The sequence below is a fragment of the Protopterus annectens genome, chromosome 1.part1, assembly GCF_019279795.1.
Source record: "Protopterus annectens isolate FY-2018-M chromosome 1.part1, PAN1.0, whole genome shotgun sequence".
NCBI lineage: Eukaryota > Metazoa > Chordata > Ceratodontiformes > Protopteridae > Protopterus > Protopterus annectens.
The window spans coordinates 1,162,428,779-1,162,445,887 of NC_056726.1; positions in this window are offsets into that span (position 1 = coordinate 1,162,428,779).

Here is a 17,109-nt window from a genome sequence, read left to right on the forward strand (position 1 = left end):
TTTTTATGAATATATTTGTTTCCAATGATTAAAGCTGTTATTTAAAGGTTGATCTGATGAAGTCCAGTTGGTGGACAAAAGTTCTTATCATAAATTAAATAAAATAAATAATAATAATAATTATTATTATTATTATTACTATTATTAAATAATAAATAAATAAGTTAAAGCTGAATTATTCCAGTGACTAAGCTTGTTTGAGTATGTCTCTTTAATACCTTCAAAGAAGATGAATTTATATCTGAAGTTTTAGACTGTTTGTTATTGTTGCTTAATATTGTAACACTGAAGTTTTTATTTTTATTTTTCATTTTTCATAAAAAACAAGGGAGCAAAGTCAGTCCTCTACCTCAATGCTGGGAAAGCCATCTCCTCACATCTCTGTTGTAGTTTTCATAAAAGTAAAGTATTCCAGACTTGTTTTTACAGAAATACATACTAGTTCTGCAAACATAGAAAAATGGCTGCTTACAAATGACAGCCAGGTTAGTCACCTGTACTTAAAAATAGCCCATGTGCCCAGCAGTCACTTTTATCTATAAAAGCCCCTGTACCCAGCAACTAATGCCAGTTTTGTAGACTGTGCACACCTCAGAGGTCTGATCATAGCAAATGCAAGCAGTGTCAGTTACAATCATTCACAGACATTTTGCCAGCAATTATAGCTACTTTGTTTACTGTGTACACCTCAGATGTCTGGTTATGATACAAAAATAGATGCAGTACTGTATTTCAACATTGTTGTAGCCACAGTAATGTCTTCATAGGCTCATGGTTAAGTACTAGGCTAGCTGCCCTTGCAGACCATTTTAAGCCTAGTAAATTTCCCTTTTTGTGCTCAAGTTAACCTATCCCATTTGAATAGTTTGGCCTTACCCATCCTCTGGTCAAAAATGATATATTACCCCTAATGAGAATAACTTGGATCATATGATAGATAATTTGAAGGGACCAATGCATGAACTTAAGCATTTAGGAGCTGCCTCTGTCCATTAGTAGAAGAGGGGGCAATCTTGGGGTAAATTTCCTGTTTGTCAGCCATATATCCAATTTATGCTTGACTATAGACAGGGATCAACTTTGTTTTATGTGGATGATGAATCTGTTAGAGAGCAGCAGTATCCTCTGTGAGATATACTCATCCCTCCAAAACATTCTGTTGATGTTACAGAAGAGGATTTGATCCCTAGACTGAGTATTTATGATGCCATTTGCATTGCTAATGTGCAGTAAATCCACCAATATTGTGTCAGAGGATGTCTTGTATGCCAGACATATATCACCTCTTAGCAGTCTGCTATTATAGTGAGAAGGTACTGAGTCAGTCCATGTAGGACATGTTGTTCAGTCCTAGTATCCTTTTAGTAAAGTGTGTCCATGAGTGTTCCAGTTATTGCATGTGTCTGGACAGATACACATGAAAGGGGGTATTATATTCAATGATTGATCTAATGAGGGCTGACTAAAGGGGAGCAATGACATCCCTAGATCTAGACACAATCTCTTTGGTCATAAGATGTACAATGCAGAATAACTTCCTTACAACAATGGGCATATGTTGGTAAAATGTTAGGTCACTGGCCACATAGTGGGAGGGGGTGGCCTAAAGGTTAAGGTGTTTGCCTTACAAACACAAGGTGCAGGGTTTGAGTCTCACAAGGGATAATTGGCTAGGCTTAAAATGGCTTGTAAGGGCAGTTAGCTTAGTACTAATCTATGAACCTATGAACATAAGTTCTGAAGTCCCAAACAACTGGGTCATCTCTTACAGGTGTATTATCAATGTGGTAGTTGCCTGTAGTAGATGACTTCTCACTGGATACAGTCATAATATTTTTTGGTATTTAGCTTCAGTCCATGATTTTGGCACTAGTTATTTACTTGAGATAAACCTTCCTGCAGGATGGCTAAGTCATTAAGGGATAAAGTGACTGCTCCTAGCTTGCAGTCATCTGCAAACATAGTCAGCCAGAGCCCTTTAGTACTGGCATTTACTTCAGAAATGTAGATATCAAACAGGAGAGGCCCCACCACAGAACCCTTGGGACCCCCACTGGTGACTGCTTTGTTTTGGAGGTAACTGTTGCTATTTTGATTTCCTGCATCCTATCTGTGAGCCATCTGGCAGTTCAATGGGTGACATATGGGTTTATTCCCAGTTTATTTAGTTTTTCTACTATTTTTGAGTGGTCATTGCATCAAAAGTTTTGGTCAGGTTGAGGTATGAAGTGTGTATTGTTTTGCCTTCATGCATTGCTTTGGTGACCCTTTCAAAAAATCCACCAAGTTGACTAAGTATGACCTGCCCTTGATGAAACCATACTGAGCCAGGTCCAGTTTTTAGAAGTCCCCTGTGTCCTGATTGATTAGATCCATTATAATTCTTTCCATGGCTTTATATACAAGGCTGGTTAGACTTATGGACAGATTTCCAGTTTGTTTCGCACAAATATACATTAGTTCAGCAAATTCAGAATAATTAATGTTTAACATCAGCAAATTATAGTAGAATCAGTAATTTAATTGTATTTTATTCCTTTGTAAACAAGAAAAGTCTATTTGACACAACTGCCATTTTACAGGAGACACCAAGGAGTGTTGTCTTGTTAAGCAACTCAAACCGAATCACATAATAGGCAAATGGAGTTGGAAGGAACCACGCTTTGTACCACTGACTATAGGGAACACTTGCAAACAGCTCAGAGCCTTAATACTCTGCATTAAGTGCCAGTCACTTTCATCTCCAGACAGCCTATGTACACAGCACTTAAACACAAATTTGCTGACTGCGTGTAACACAAATATCAGATTTTAATAAAATAAACATTCTAACCAATTGGCCACAGTAATTTATTTTGGCCCTTCTTTAGACACAGGCACACACACATGCACACACACACACACACACACACACACACACACACACACACACACACACACACACACACACACACACACATGCATGCACGCACACACACACACACACACACACACACACACACACACTTGTCACAGCAAACTGTATGGCTGTATGTAGTTTAAATCTCTGACTGGGATCAAAGAATGAATTTCAGAAACATTTAAGCTTGAACCTTTAATCTGTTTATTTTTAAATATAATAAACAAGTGGCCTCTTCAGCCATTCAAAATCCAGAACAATGAATAACTTAACTAGATAATGTTAAACTGCTCTGTGTGCAGAAGATAAATACAACCACCTTTCTAAAATCACTGCACTGCTTATTAGGTGGAGAAAGTAGTTGGTGGCATTTCTGTCTACGGATATTTTGAATTTCTGGTTCTGTGGTAAATGTTTTACAAATTCTGCCATTTTCTAAGTATAATGATACCTTGTAGCATGTCAGTATTAAGGTATCTTGAACCTTTGAGGTAATGATATTCCCATTGCCCCATACCTACATCATATCCATGGTTAGTCTAGTATTCCTTTCTTACATCCATTGACAGGTCCTTGCTTATATCTTCATGCGTTCTCAAAATTTTCACATATGAGTCTAATGATTTCAGATTCCTTCAGTGAATATTCAATTCTTACATCAAAGGAATGACAGTGTCTTATGGGACAGACCAATTGTTTTATTAACTGAATTTTTGTTAATGGGGTTAAGTGTGCTATGATCGTTTCTTTTTTCCAAGTGAAACTGGAAGCGATATTTAACTGTAAGGTATCCGAAGCACAGAAAATGAATCAGAGCAAACATCCAGTGATGCATTTCTGTAGTTATTTTTAAGCAAATGTTAACATACATCCAGCAAAAAGGTGGGTCATAATCTCATCTTAGACAAGAACTAGGTAAACTGTTTGCTTCTTGATAAACAGTGTCCTTAGAATGAAATCTGAGACATTATTAAAAGACAATTTCCATCTTTGTTTGCTTAAATCACTGAAACTGGTGAAACCACAATATCCAAAATAGCTCCCTCAAACTTGCAATACCTCTATCTTCAAGCAAAATGCTCCAGCCGCCAAACAGGACACATCACCAAAATCTGCCACTCTCAATATATTTCCCCCATTCTTTCCTTAGTCATCATATCATGGCACACAATGCATTCTGTTCTTTTTTATTTATTTTTTCTCTCTCTTTGTTTTTACTTTTTATGCCTATACTGTTTCTGTGGCCAACCTTATTATTTTCAGGAACTTATAACCACTTAATCCATGGTGTGTACTCAGTATTCTGTATGCATTTTTCACTTGTGAATATATTTTATTTGACTGTTGCACTGTGTTGATTTCATGTTCATCTACATATTCTTCTGCTGTTTATATATAATATTTTTTGAGCTTTTCATTTACTCAGTTGTTGCCTACTCGTTATGTATCACCTGTGAATACTTTCATCCAGGCTGCACTTTCAAATGCCACCAGTGATTAGTGCAGTATCCTTGTAAACGAATAAAAATAAGTTCCTCATCAGCACTGATTCAGGAAGAACTTTTCAATGTGCACATCCTTGATAGTGGATTTCATGTCAGATGGCAACATTAAGGGGATATCTTCTTTCAATATATGTCCGAAGTTTTCAGAACTTTAAGCTATGAGTTTTTTAGAATCTGGCTAACTGCTGATGGTTACAAATTAAAACATTATACTTGTTTAGTTCTTTAAGATAAAAATACAAAGTAAAAGATATCTGAATATTCTACAGAGTTTTCACAACAAGGGGGTTTACAGGGCTCGATTCTTGGAACACTCCTTGTTAGCATTGCCGGTGTTAGGGATCCCATGAAAACTACAGGCACAGAGGGGCCCCCTTGATCATCCATGTCTGTGCAGGGACCCCACAAATATTGCAGTTTCTTAAAAAAAATTCAAATGTCCCATATACCTGCTTTATCAGGATTGCTATTCAATCGAAGAATGAATGAATGAATGATTCAAGCCCTCCTGCTATTATAGTAATAGGACCTGACTAGCCAATCCATGTCCTGTTTCTGTGTGAGGTAAATATGACAGAGCAGTTGCTCACAGCAGCTAATCTTGGTGCTTATCTAAACAATTAGAAGGAGCAGATGTTCTAGATGTTTTAAATACTGTCAGTACACCAGATAAATATTTGAATAATGGCAGCAATATAAAAACTGCTCACAGAAGTGATTTTTGTTGTTTTGTTTCTTACTGTCTTCAGTATTAGTGATGGGACAATGTACAAACATTACTCTAATTCACTTAAAAAATTTAATAGAATGACTGAGCTAAAAGAAGTATGAAACTCTAATTTCTACTATTTATTTTTTTATTGCAATTTTTTACAGGGAAAGTCTGACTGAGCAAAGCCTCTGCTCAGTGGAGGCCTGGGAAGAAAAGATCCACAAATACAAGTATAACAAACTTTCGTAATATAATTTATACATACAGAAGAAAATAATGCAATATGTATTAAGCAGTACATATGTAAGTTATGCAACAGCAGTGTACAATACACATTCATAGTACAGTGATACAGAATGCATTAACGTTTTGAAAATGTCTATAAGATACAGTTTTTAGTCACAAAGTGGCAATCTGCAGTAAAAAAAACAATCATGTTATTAGGCAGTACCTAGTCATAAAGTCACAACATTGCATTGTCTGCTCAGTGTAGTGTAGAGTACAAGTTTAGTACCCATGAAGAAGAACCAAGTATATTATGAAAAGGAGTAGCGTGGTAGACGGACTACATTATTAATCTGAATGGTAAGATAAATATAGGGGTGGGGCAGTTAGGACTAGTTAGAAGTCCTTATCCTTGAGTGTCACAAGAGCACAGGCAAGCCTGTGAGAGGTATTGTTTCAGCCCTGTTTTAAAGGATTTTATATCATCAAGCTGTCAGAATTAAGCAGGAATACAATTTCTTAGGTTAGCTACAAGGCTGGAATCCAGTGAGTCTTCTACTGTGTTTTTAGAATTTGTTATTGCAAGTAGAAATTCCTCTGAAGAGATAAAGGTTCTGCTTGAGGAGTGAATGCCTAGGCTTGGGCATAATTCTGATTGGTGTAATTGTGGATTATTACTAGTTTTGTGCGATTGAGTGTATGCAAGAGTTTGAACCACAGTAATTGCTAAAAAGCCAGACAGTGTTGAGTTCTCTTAAGCAGATAGATGGTAAATGTGACTATTTTACTGTAATACTGTTGACATTTATGGCTTAGGGTGGAAGTTAGGTTATTAAAATGGCTGTTGCATACAGGAGAGTATGGACTGAGGAGGTTGCAGCAATACTTATCCTGGCTGTATCTGCGAGGAATTGTTTTGCTCTGTAGAACTCCCTAGTTTTTGATGAGACTTTTTTTATGGCCTGTGAGATATATTGATGACATTTCATTTGGTCATCAGAAATGTGCAAAGGAAGACACTGCAGCTTGAGTAGTGGCAGTTTGATAAGATCTTCTTGTTCAATTTTAGTGTTGTTTTCTGAGATTATGGTAAACAATTTTTGGGATGTCCACCTTAACTTTTTCATAAAGAGACATATACAGCTTTCTTTCCAACATGCAGCCACCTTCTGTCTATTTATTTTCAAACCTACAGAGGTTTGCCCCTCCCAACAATAACTGTCTGTAATCCTCACCACATTGCAAGAAAAATAAAAAAAACATATTTTTGAGTAGCAGGGCAAAACTATGAGGCAAAACTGTGGATATTTGGGAAAATCGAGGGCAGTTGAGAGCACACCTCTCAACAGTCCCTGAATAGGGATCAATATTCCGTTCTGTCTGACCTCTCTGGTATAAAGCCCTGAGTATTGCCCAGCCAGCCCGGGTTTGATTAGTGGCACCGGTAATTAACAGAGTGGTAGGAAAGGGAGGAAGTTTGTTGATATGCTCCCTAAGGGGGGTATGGTACAAAGTTGGCTGTTGTGCTAGGAAGTAAAGACAACAAGCATGGTGGGTGGGAAAAGGGATGTGGGTAGGTCATAACAAATCCTCCCCACAGACAGAAGTACAGATGAGCCGAGCCCCTAGAATACGGGAATATATTACTCCAATCACTTTTTTCAGTTTTTCACTTTTCTCACAATCAGACATCAGACACTTATATAAGTGGCTATTTTTTCATGGTGGGGGAAAGGAGCCATGTTATGTATATACTTCTGACTGAAACCAGTTAAATATGTTACTGTTTTCTAGCTATTCTTTCTGTTTTGTGCCAGACTGACATTGAAGGAGTGTACAAACTACATTTTGGAGGTAAGGGAGATGAGACATGCTGCATATATGTATGACAGCAGTCATTTGAAATATAAGACTGTGGCCATTTATGTCTTCACTTTCATTCCAGTCTAACACCAGAGAAATGCACTTAAAGTGACTATCATTTTTTGGAGGGGGTTGAGAGACAGGCTTTATTCCCAGAAAGGATTTATGCATCCTTACAAACATGTGTCTTCTCAGTTTATTGTGAGCTACTATTTTATCAGTTTGGAACAATAAGCATTGGGCACAAATTATTTCTTCCTTGAAAAAAAGCTGAATTTCTCTCTTTAGTTTAGATTTTTTTTCAGCACATCACAAGATCAAAAGATCATCAAAATACTCTAACATAAAACATGGGTCATCTACTCCCACTTAATCCAGTTATCTCCAACACGGTTATAATTATGAACTCTTGCCAAATTAGGATGTATTAAACGGAAGGAAGGAAAAAATAAATGTGAAGAGTAACACTGAATTTCTTTCCTTAATCATAATTTTTTTCAGGCCATTATCGGATAGAAAAGGTTCCAAACTCTTTATAGTCTACATGGTTTATAACTTCAGTAAACTCTAAAATGCATACTTTTCAACCTCTTAATGCAAGAAATCTGGACAAAGCCTAAAATAATCGGGGAAAAGGTCACAAAATAGTGACAGATTTTAAATATTGCTCTTCTAAACTTAGAAAGTTGTTAGAATAACTGTTTGTGTTATCATGAATTTTCTGTCTGAAACTCAAATGTATGTCATTATTTACAAACTTCAGACCTAAGTAATTTGCCAGAAAACCACACATTTTATGAGGAACAGACCAAAAATATGAGGCAAATATCTGCACATTCTGCAAAAATCTGGAGAGTTGAGAGGTATGCTAAAATGTACCTTGAAGCATCTTGAAAACAATAGCAACTAAAAAAGAGCCAGACAGTAAGGCAAAGCATAAGAAAAAAGGAAAGAAAAAAGTAATTTTAAATGTTGTGGAGAGGTTGGTTGTGGAAAATAACTGGGAGCACTGGTAAATGCGTGTGTGTGGGAAGAAGAGCATTGGGCAATGGGAGAATGCTATTGGACCCTTATGCAAAGGGCACCATTTCACCTAAAGCCAACCATGTACACAGCCTTACTGTAAAATAACATCATTGCAATTAAATGCCAGTCAGTGAGAATGCCCCTCTGTGGGTTCATAGGTTCATAGGTAGGTACTAGGCTATTGGCCCTAGGGCCTATATAAGCCTAGCCAAATGTACCCTGGCTTTTGCCACCCAAGAAAATTATTTTCCTGTGCCACTGTCGAGCAGAGCCACAGAAGTGATTCCTGGGGTGAATTTCCTATCTCCCATCCAATCATCAAGATTTTTCTTGAAGAGTGCTAATGAGGAGCTTTGTTTGATATAGATAGGTAGTTTGTTCCAGAGTATTGGAAGTCTGTGGGACAGGAATCTATCCCTCCAGCATGTTCTGTTTATTGTGGTGATGAGGTTTAGGTCCCTAGAGCGTGTAGCAAATAGGTATAGGAATTTCTTTAAGTGGAGCATGTCTAAAAGCTCTTGGTTTGACATAGCTTTGTGTGTTAGGCAGAGATCGCCTCTGAGTAGGCGATATGCAATGGAGTAAAACTGCAGTTTTTAGACACGGTCTGCATAGGGCATCTCTTTGAGGCCGGTACTCCTCTTTGTGAGGTATTTCTGTGGCCTTTCCAGTTGTAGATGTCTTGTGAGGTACATACCAGAAGGGGCATTGTACTCTATAATGTGATGAGGTGTGCCACATAGAAGGATTTCCTGACTACTGTGGCGATGTGATTATCAAAGGAGAGACTACTGTCCACCTGTGTCCCAAGGTCTCTTATCACACTTTCGGTGTTAAGTAGACTACCACTTATGTGGTAGCTCATGGGTACTGAGTTTTTACCAAAAGGGATGACAATGCACTTTTTAGCATTGAGCTTGAGGCCATGGCTTTGACACCAGGCATCTGTCTCAGCCAGGCCCTTTTGTAGGATGTCCACATCTTTTGGAGTTTTGATTATGGCTCCTAGTTTGCAGTCATCTGCAAACTTCGTTAGCCAAAGACCATCTGTGTTGGCCTGTACTTCAGAGAAGTAGATACCAAATAGGAGAGGACCCAGGACTGAACCCTGTGGTACTCCACTTGTCACTGGTCTGAAGTTGGATTTGGAGTCTGCTACTTTCACAGTGTGGGTTCTGTCAGTGAGCCAATTGGCAACCCATCTTGTGACATAGGGATTTATACCTAGTTTAGTGAGTTTATCTATAATTCCAAAGTGGGGGATGGTGTCAAAACCCTTGGCGAGATCTAGATAGGCTGCGAACTTCGTTAGCCAAAGACCATCTGTGTTGGCCTGTACTTCAGAGAAGTAGATACCAAATAGGAGAGGACCACCTTACCCTCATCTACGGCTCTGGTGACTGCTTCAAAGAAGTCTATCAGGTTTAGGAGACATGATCTGCCTTTTACAAACCCGAACTGGGTGGGGTCCTGAGTTTGGAGATTACCAATGTCATTGTTTATAAGTTCCATGATGATACGCTCAATAGCCTTGCAGACCAGGCTCGTTAGGCTAATGGGGCAGTAGTTTCTGGGGTCTGTGGTGGCTCACCCTTTGTGGAGTGGGATAACTGTTGCTGTGCGCCATTCAGTGGGCACATAGCCTGAGGTGAGGCTATGATTGAACATGGTACTTAGGTGGGGTGCCAGTTCGTTCTGTAGTTCATGTAGAACACAGCCTGGGATGTCGTCAGGCCCATGGATGCTGTGCTCTTGGCTTTGGATAGTGTATTTTTTACCTGTGCAGCCGTGATTACAGGAACTTTGCATTCTTCTGGTATAGAGATGGGCCCTTTAGTGGATGACAGAGGGGTAAAGTTAGCACTGAACCTATCTGCCAGGATGTTGGCAATATCAGTTGGTTCTGTATATTTAGTGCCATTGTGCTGCAACTCAGAGCAGATCTGAGTGTTGCCATTGAGATTCTTGACATAGCTATAGAATGCTGGGACAGGATGACTTAAAGGCCTGTCATAATGAAAGACCATTTTAACTACACTACAGTCAGTCCATGCTACTCCTAAAGCTTTTTAGCATCAGACGAGTTGCTTACAAGTATTGACAGAAGCAGGGTGGACACTTAGACTGTCAGTGTCCAGGGACCCCCCCTCCCAACACGACACTTTCTGGAACCCTGAGATGCTGACACAATCATCAAGTTTTTAAGTTTTATACATTTTAAAAGTTGTTTTGTGTTGGTCTCTGAAGCATTTCATTGGAGTATTTTATTGGAAAATAAATCGAGCTCTGTTCAAGCCGAGGAGTTGTTGTGCCGTCCTGTACTACTTCTTCTTGTTAGACTTTATGTAAATAGCCTTTCTTTGCATCGTAGTGACTTTGTAGCTGACCAATATATGGATTACCAATACATGTTTTATGTCAAAGTTCATTGTAAAGCTCAGGCTGCCATCTGTTTTTCCCAACTTATAATGTTCTTCCTTTTCTGTCACAGCCACTACCAGTGTACTCACTATCTTGACATCATTATTACATTTAATTTTGATGAGCATATTAAATTCATAAAGGGCATCAAGTGTTTAGGAGTCTCAATGGATAGTTATTTAGTTCAAGTCTGACAGGTTGGTAACATTGTGAAGATTTGTTAAGTGCTTTGAACCTGGTCGGGGCCTAGGTACTACTAATCACAAGGGTCAGCAATCTCAGCAGTACTATTTTCAAATCTTTTTTGTGGCTCCAAAATCTTTACAGCCTACATATATTGCAACTTTAGTAAGTATGAATGTGTGTGCCATATATATTCTAGTTTTGCTTGTTCTATGTCATCTAACACTCATTATTTTGATTTGGTCAGGAGCCTAAACCTGCTTACATTTATAAACCAACTGAGCCCTTAATGGTGCACACCTTCCAGAAACCTCAACTCATCTAAAGTTGCTTAATAAAGCAAGCAAGGTATTTTAAATCATGTGGTATTATGTTATTTTATCATTTTGGTAAAATCTGCAAGGAACTTTCCAATAATACTGGAAGCTATATACATGAAACTGAATTTAAACGAAACTTCAAACATTATATTAAAGAAAAAAGTACCTAATGCAGTAAAATACAATTGTGCATACTTACCATAAATGTAGATGTTTGAATGGATTCACTGTTGCAGTCATAACTGATAGGATTTTCTGCCATGGAGGGCCTTGGCTGACCTGACTACTAGTGAATTTTCCCCTCCTCTTGAAGCCAGTAGACACCCTGACAGACATGAAGATGTCTCAGTATAAGGGGATCGTCCAGTGCCATAACCTCAGCAGTTTCTTGCCCCCAACAGATAGGAGCCCCCTAGAAGATTTATAAGGTCACAATCCTAAGCTCAGAAAGTCCAGAGTATGTATAGAGGAAGAGGGAACAAACTGGAACTAGACAGGAGAATAACCACTCCAAACCAATGGGCAAGAGGAGAAGGAGGGAGGGAAAGAATACTGCAATAGTGAATACACTTGGAATACTGCAACAGTGAGTACACTTGAACATCTACATTAAGGGTAAGTGTACACAACTGTCTGCAACAGTGAATACACTTGGAATACTGCAACAATGAGTACTCTTGAACATCTACATTAAGGGTAAGTGTACACAACTGTCTGCAACAGTGAATACACTTGAACATCTACATTAAGGGTAAGTGTACACAACTGTCTGCAACAGTGAATACACTTGAACATCTGCATTAAGGGTAAGTTTACACAACTGTACAATGTTCTTCACATTTCACTGTTGCAGTCATATGATGGAGTGACCCCTAAAGCTGAAAGGAGGGTGGATGGAGCCCTGCAAGATGCCAGTGGTACACTCCACTCTGGACTTGAAAGCTGGAAAGTGATAATGTTTGGTGATGGTATGCACACAGGACTAAATAACACTTCTAAACTGTCCTTAGTGGCCACCCCTTTTAGAAAAGCAGTAGATGTAGCAGTAACCCTACAGGACTTTGATCTCACATAGTTTGGAGGCTTCTTTCCATAATGGCTGTTGTAAAATGAGATAAAGTGGGAGATCCATTTGGAGACTGTTTAGAAATGAGTTTCTCCTCAGAACTACAGGCAAAAGCCACAAAAAGCTGGTCAGACGTCCTGACATTCTTGTTCTGTCCATGTAGTAATGCAGTTGCCTATGTACATCCAAAGTATGGAGGATTTTTCTCCCTTGATTTCTGGGTTAGGAAAGAGGGAAGGCAAATGAATTGTCTGGTTTAAAGAAATCTCTGTAACCGCTTTAGTCATAAAGGAAGGCTTGCCCTAGGAGAGATTCTGTCTGAGTGGAAAGTGATGAAAGGTTACACACACATAACGGCCTGAAGATCTGAAACCCTTCAAGCCAAAGTAATGGCTAGTAGGAAAACTGTCTTCCAGGTCAGGAATTTAAATATCTGCTGAGGCAGTTGGATCAAAAGGTGTGGGAGGGATGAGCTTCTCCATAATGAAATTGAGATCACACAGGGGAAAAGGAGGTTTCCACATGGTCTAATGTGGGCAGCCCTTCTCAGGAACTGTTTCATGACAGGATGGGAGAAGAGAGGGGGTTGAGTAGGCAGATAAGCTGAAATTACTGAAGTGTGAGTTTTTTATAGAGGAATAGGAAAGCCCTTTTGCAAAAAGTCCTGATAAATGACTGGATTAGAGGCATCTGAGCTTTCATGCTCTGTCCCTTTTGTCTGCACCATATAGCAAACTTCTTCCATTTGGCAGAGTAAGATTTTCTTGTGCTAGGTCTCCTGGCTTCTTTTAGAATGTCCAGGAACCGCTTGTTGAGAGATACCTTCATCCATGAGTTCAAAGTATCATCCAAGCTGTCAATTTGAGAGTGTACAGGTTGGGTGTATGATAGTGACCATGTTCTGTGCTAATAGGTCCACTTGCTGGGACAGCAAATTACAGTTGTGTACACTTACCATAAATATAGATGTTCGAGTGTATTCACTGTTGCAGTCATTACATGTGGGTAATCTTCTGGCAGGTTACCCACAGTCAGCCTGAATAACAAAGTCTTGGGTCCTGCGTCGGTTGCTGTCTCCTTTTCCATGATGTCAGGTCGTCAGGGGTATAAAACATGCAGCCGATGCCATTTTATTCAGTTTTTCTTGCCCCAGATGTCAGGTGCCCCCCAAATGGGGAGCAAAAAAAAAAAAAAAAAAAAAATATATATATATATATATATATATATATATATATATATATATGTAAACAGCAATATATGTACATGCACTTTTAGCAACATAAACTTTACCTTCATCTAAAAGCAAATACACCACAAAGGCTTTAGAATATAGTGAAGGAAAGAGAAGTTATAGAAAAGGGGGATGGCGGGTGGGTAACCCGGACTGCAACAGTGAATACACTCGAACATCTACATTTATGGTAAGTGTACACAACTGTACTATGTTCTTCATGTTTCACTGTTGCAGTCATTACATTTGGGTAGAATCCCAAAGCTATGGATGGGAGGATGGAACTAAATAGCATTAGGAGCGGCTATAAGGCCCTGCAAAACTGCAGTGGCAAAGCCTGCCCTGGACTTAGAGAAGAGAGGCAAATGATAATGCTTTGTGAAGGTATGAACAGAGCTTCAAGTAGCCGCTTCTAGAATGTCTTTGGTTGGAACTCCTCTGAGAAAGGCCGCTGAGGTAGAGGCAGCCATGGTGGAATGTGACCTGATTCCCTTGGGCACAGGTTTACCATGATGCAAGTAGCAGAAATGAATGCGGTGGCTTATCCACTTAGAAATAGTCTGCTTTGATATAGCCTTCCCCACTGATTCTAAAGCAAATGCCACCAGTAGTTGATCAGACTTTCTTAGAGATTTGGTCCTGCTTAAGTAGAATCTTAGTTGTCTGTGTACATCCAATGAATGCAGAATCCCCCTTGTTCTGCGGATCTGGGTAAAATGTTGGCAGGTGAATAGTTTGGTTAAGAGCCACACTGGATGCCACCTTAGGCATAAAGGAAGGATTGGTCCCGAGGGACATCCTGTCTGGGTAAAATGTAATAAAAGGCTCCACAGCCATGAGAGCCTGTAGTTCTGAAACCCTTCTTGCTGAAGTGATTTCCAAAAGGAAAGCTGTTTTCCAAGATAAAAACTTTATATTCGCAGTAGCTGCTGGTTCAAAAGGAGGCAGGGTGAGTTTTTCCAGCACAAAATTGAGGTCCCATGCAGGAGTTGGTGATCTTCTGGGAGGCCTTAAATTTTTGTCCCCTCTAAGATACTGTTTTAGCAGAGGATGAGAAAAGATGGGAGGCTCCATATTGTAATGAGCTGAGATGGCAGAGGCATGGATTTTTATTGAAGAAAAAGATAGGCCCTTGTCAAGCATCTCAGTCAAGTATTGTAAAATCTAAGGGATATTTGGTTTTGCTGTGTTCGTTCCTTGTGTTTGGTTCCAAGCACAGAATCTCTTCCATTTATCAGCATAAGATTTTCTAGTACTAGGCCTTCTGGCTTCCAAAATGACATCCATCACAGATTTACTGAGAGGTGTTGTTTGAATAATTAAATGATCAGCCATGCTGCAAGGTTCAGAGTTTGGAGCTGAGTGTGCAGAATTTGATTGTTCTGCTGAGACAGTAGATGAGGTATTTGAGACAAGTACCAAGGAGGCCAGTGCGGAGCAATTAGGATAATTTTTGTTTTTTCCTGTGTGACCTTTAGTAAGACCTTGGAGAGAAGAGGCAGAGGGGGAAAGGCATAGACTGATAGGTTTTTCCAACTGAAGGATAGGGCATCCACTTTCAATGCTTGTCTGTGATAAGTCCTTGTGCAGAATTTGTCCAGTTGATAATTTTGGGGAGAGGCAAATAGATCTATGTCTGGGCTCTCCCATTTCTGTATTACCATGCTCAGGATTTGTGGATCCAGTTTCCACTCATGCGAGTCCATAAGATTTCTGCTTAGATCATCTACCAGAGTATTTTGTTTTCCTGGCAGGAACTGAGCTTGAAGATGTACTTGGTAAGTCAAGGCTGTGTTCCACAATGCCATGGCTAGTCTGCAAAGGGGGTAGGAATGTATACCCCCCCGCTTGTTTATGCACCACATAATTGTGGTGTTGTCCATCTTTATCAGTAGTTGTCCTGGATGAAGTAAGTCCTTGAAGGCTGTCAGGGCATTCTGAACAGCTGGCATCTCTTTCTGGTTGATATGCAGATGCATTTGTTTTGGGGTCCATATGCCCTGAATGCATCTCCTCACCAGGTGGGCCCCTCAAGCATAGTCTGATGCATCTGTAGTAAGCGTTTTGGTTGCAAGGGGTAGAGTGAATGACATCCCTTGTTTTTGTGACATTTCTCTGCCCACCAAAGAAACTCCTGTTGCAGGCAGGGAATGACAGGGATCATTGTTTCCAGACTGTGACAATGTTAACTCTATAAACTTTTTAGGTACCATTGAAGTTTCCTCATATGCAGTCTTGCATATGGAATTAGTAGAATGCAGGATGCCATGAACCCCAAAGCCTGCAGAATTTGTCTTGCAGATAACTATTTTTTTGTTGCCATCTGTTTGAAGTATATAGTCACTTGCCTTTGTTTGTCTGGCATAAGGTAAGCCAGCTGGGCAGTTGTATTCAAGCTTGCACCCAGGAATGTAATTTTTTGAGAGGGTACCAGTTGTGATTTCTTTTCATGTATTGTGTACCCTAGGCATGTTAGAAGCCTTTTTACAAATGCCAGATGTTGAAGAAGAATGTCCTTGTTCTCTGCTTGAATGAGACAATCATCCAGGTAAGGATAAATTTGTATGCTTCTTTGTCTACAAAATGCAATTACTGGTGCCAGGCACTTTGTAAAGACCCTGGGCACAGTAGATAAGCCAAAGGGCAGTGCAGAGAATTGGTAATGCATAAAACCTGCCTTGAAGCAGAGGTATCTTCTGCACGATACCCTTATTGGGATATGCAGGTATGCCTCTTTTAAGTCTAGAGTCACTAACCAAGCGTTCCTGCCCAGCATAGGCAGTAGCTGTTGTAAAGTCAGCATTTTGAATTTTGGAATGTCCAGGAACATGTTCAAAATCAATAAGTCCAGTATTGGACGCCAGGCATTGTCTTTTCTGGGTACCAGGAACAGTCTTGAATAAAAACCTTGTCCTTTTTCCTGTTCTGGTACTGGTTGAATAGCCCCCATATCCATGAGGGACGTAACTTGTTTCTGAGCCTCTGCCCATTGATTTTGTGGCAGATCTGGCCAACCGTTTGGAACTGGCAAATTATGGAAATGAAATCTGTACCCCTGGGATATTATGTTTAATACCCACTTGTCCAGGGTAATTAACTGCCAATTTTGAGCATGAAGTGCTAATTTTCCCCCCAAGGGGGCTGCCAAAAGATAAGTGCTTGGTGATGGTAGAGGGATGTCATTGAGACTGCTTACTGTAGGGTTGTGCTTTGTTTCCTCCAGATTTGGAGGTGGAGGCACCCCATTGCTTTGACCCGTAAGAACCCTGTGAGTGGTATCTAGAGCCTTTTGAGCGCCTGGTCACAGGAAAGGACCAATTTTTAGTAGTCTAGTGCCAACTGAATATGGGTGGCTGCACTTGTAAGAAATATTTTACAGTTTGCATAGATTTAGCTTTGTCTTCCATTTTCTTTAAAACCTCTTCTGTCTTATTACCAAACAGAGTATCATGCTGTAAAGGGGCATCCAACAATTTAGCTTTAACATGATCAGGCAAATTTTGCTCCTTCAGCCAGGCATGCCTTCTAATGACAGATCCAGTAACTGCGGCCCTGCAAGAGGCCTCCAAGGAATCAAAACCACATTACAAAGTATGCTTTCCAACCTGTTCTGCTGCATGCAATAATTCCTGTAATTCTTTATTTTCCACACAATCAG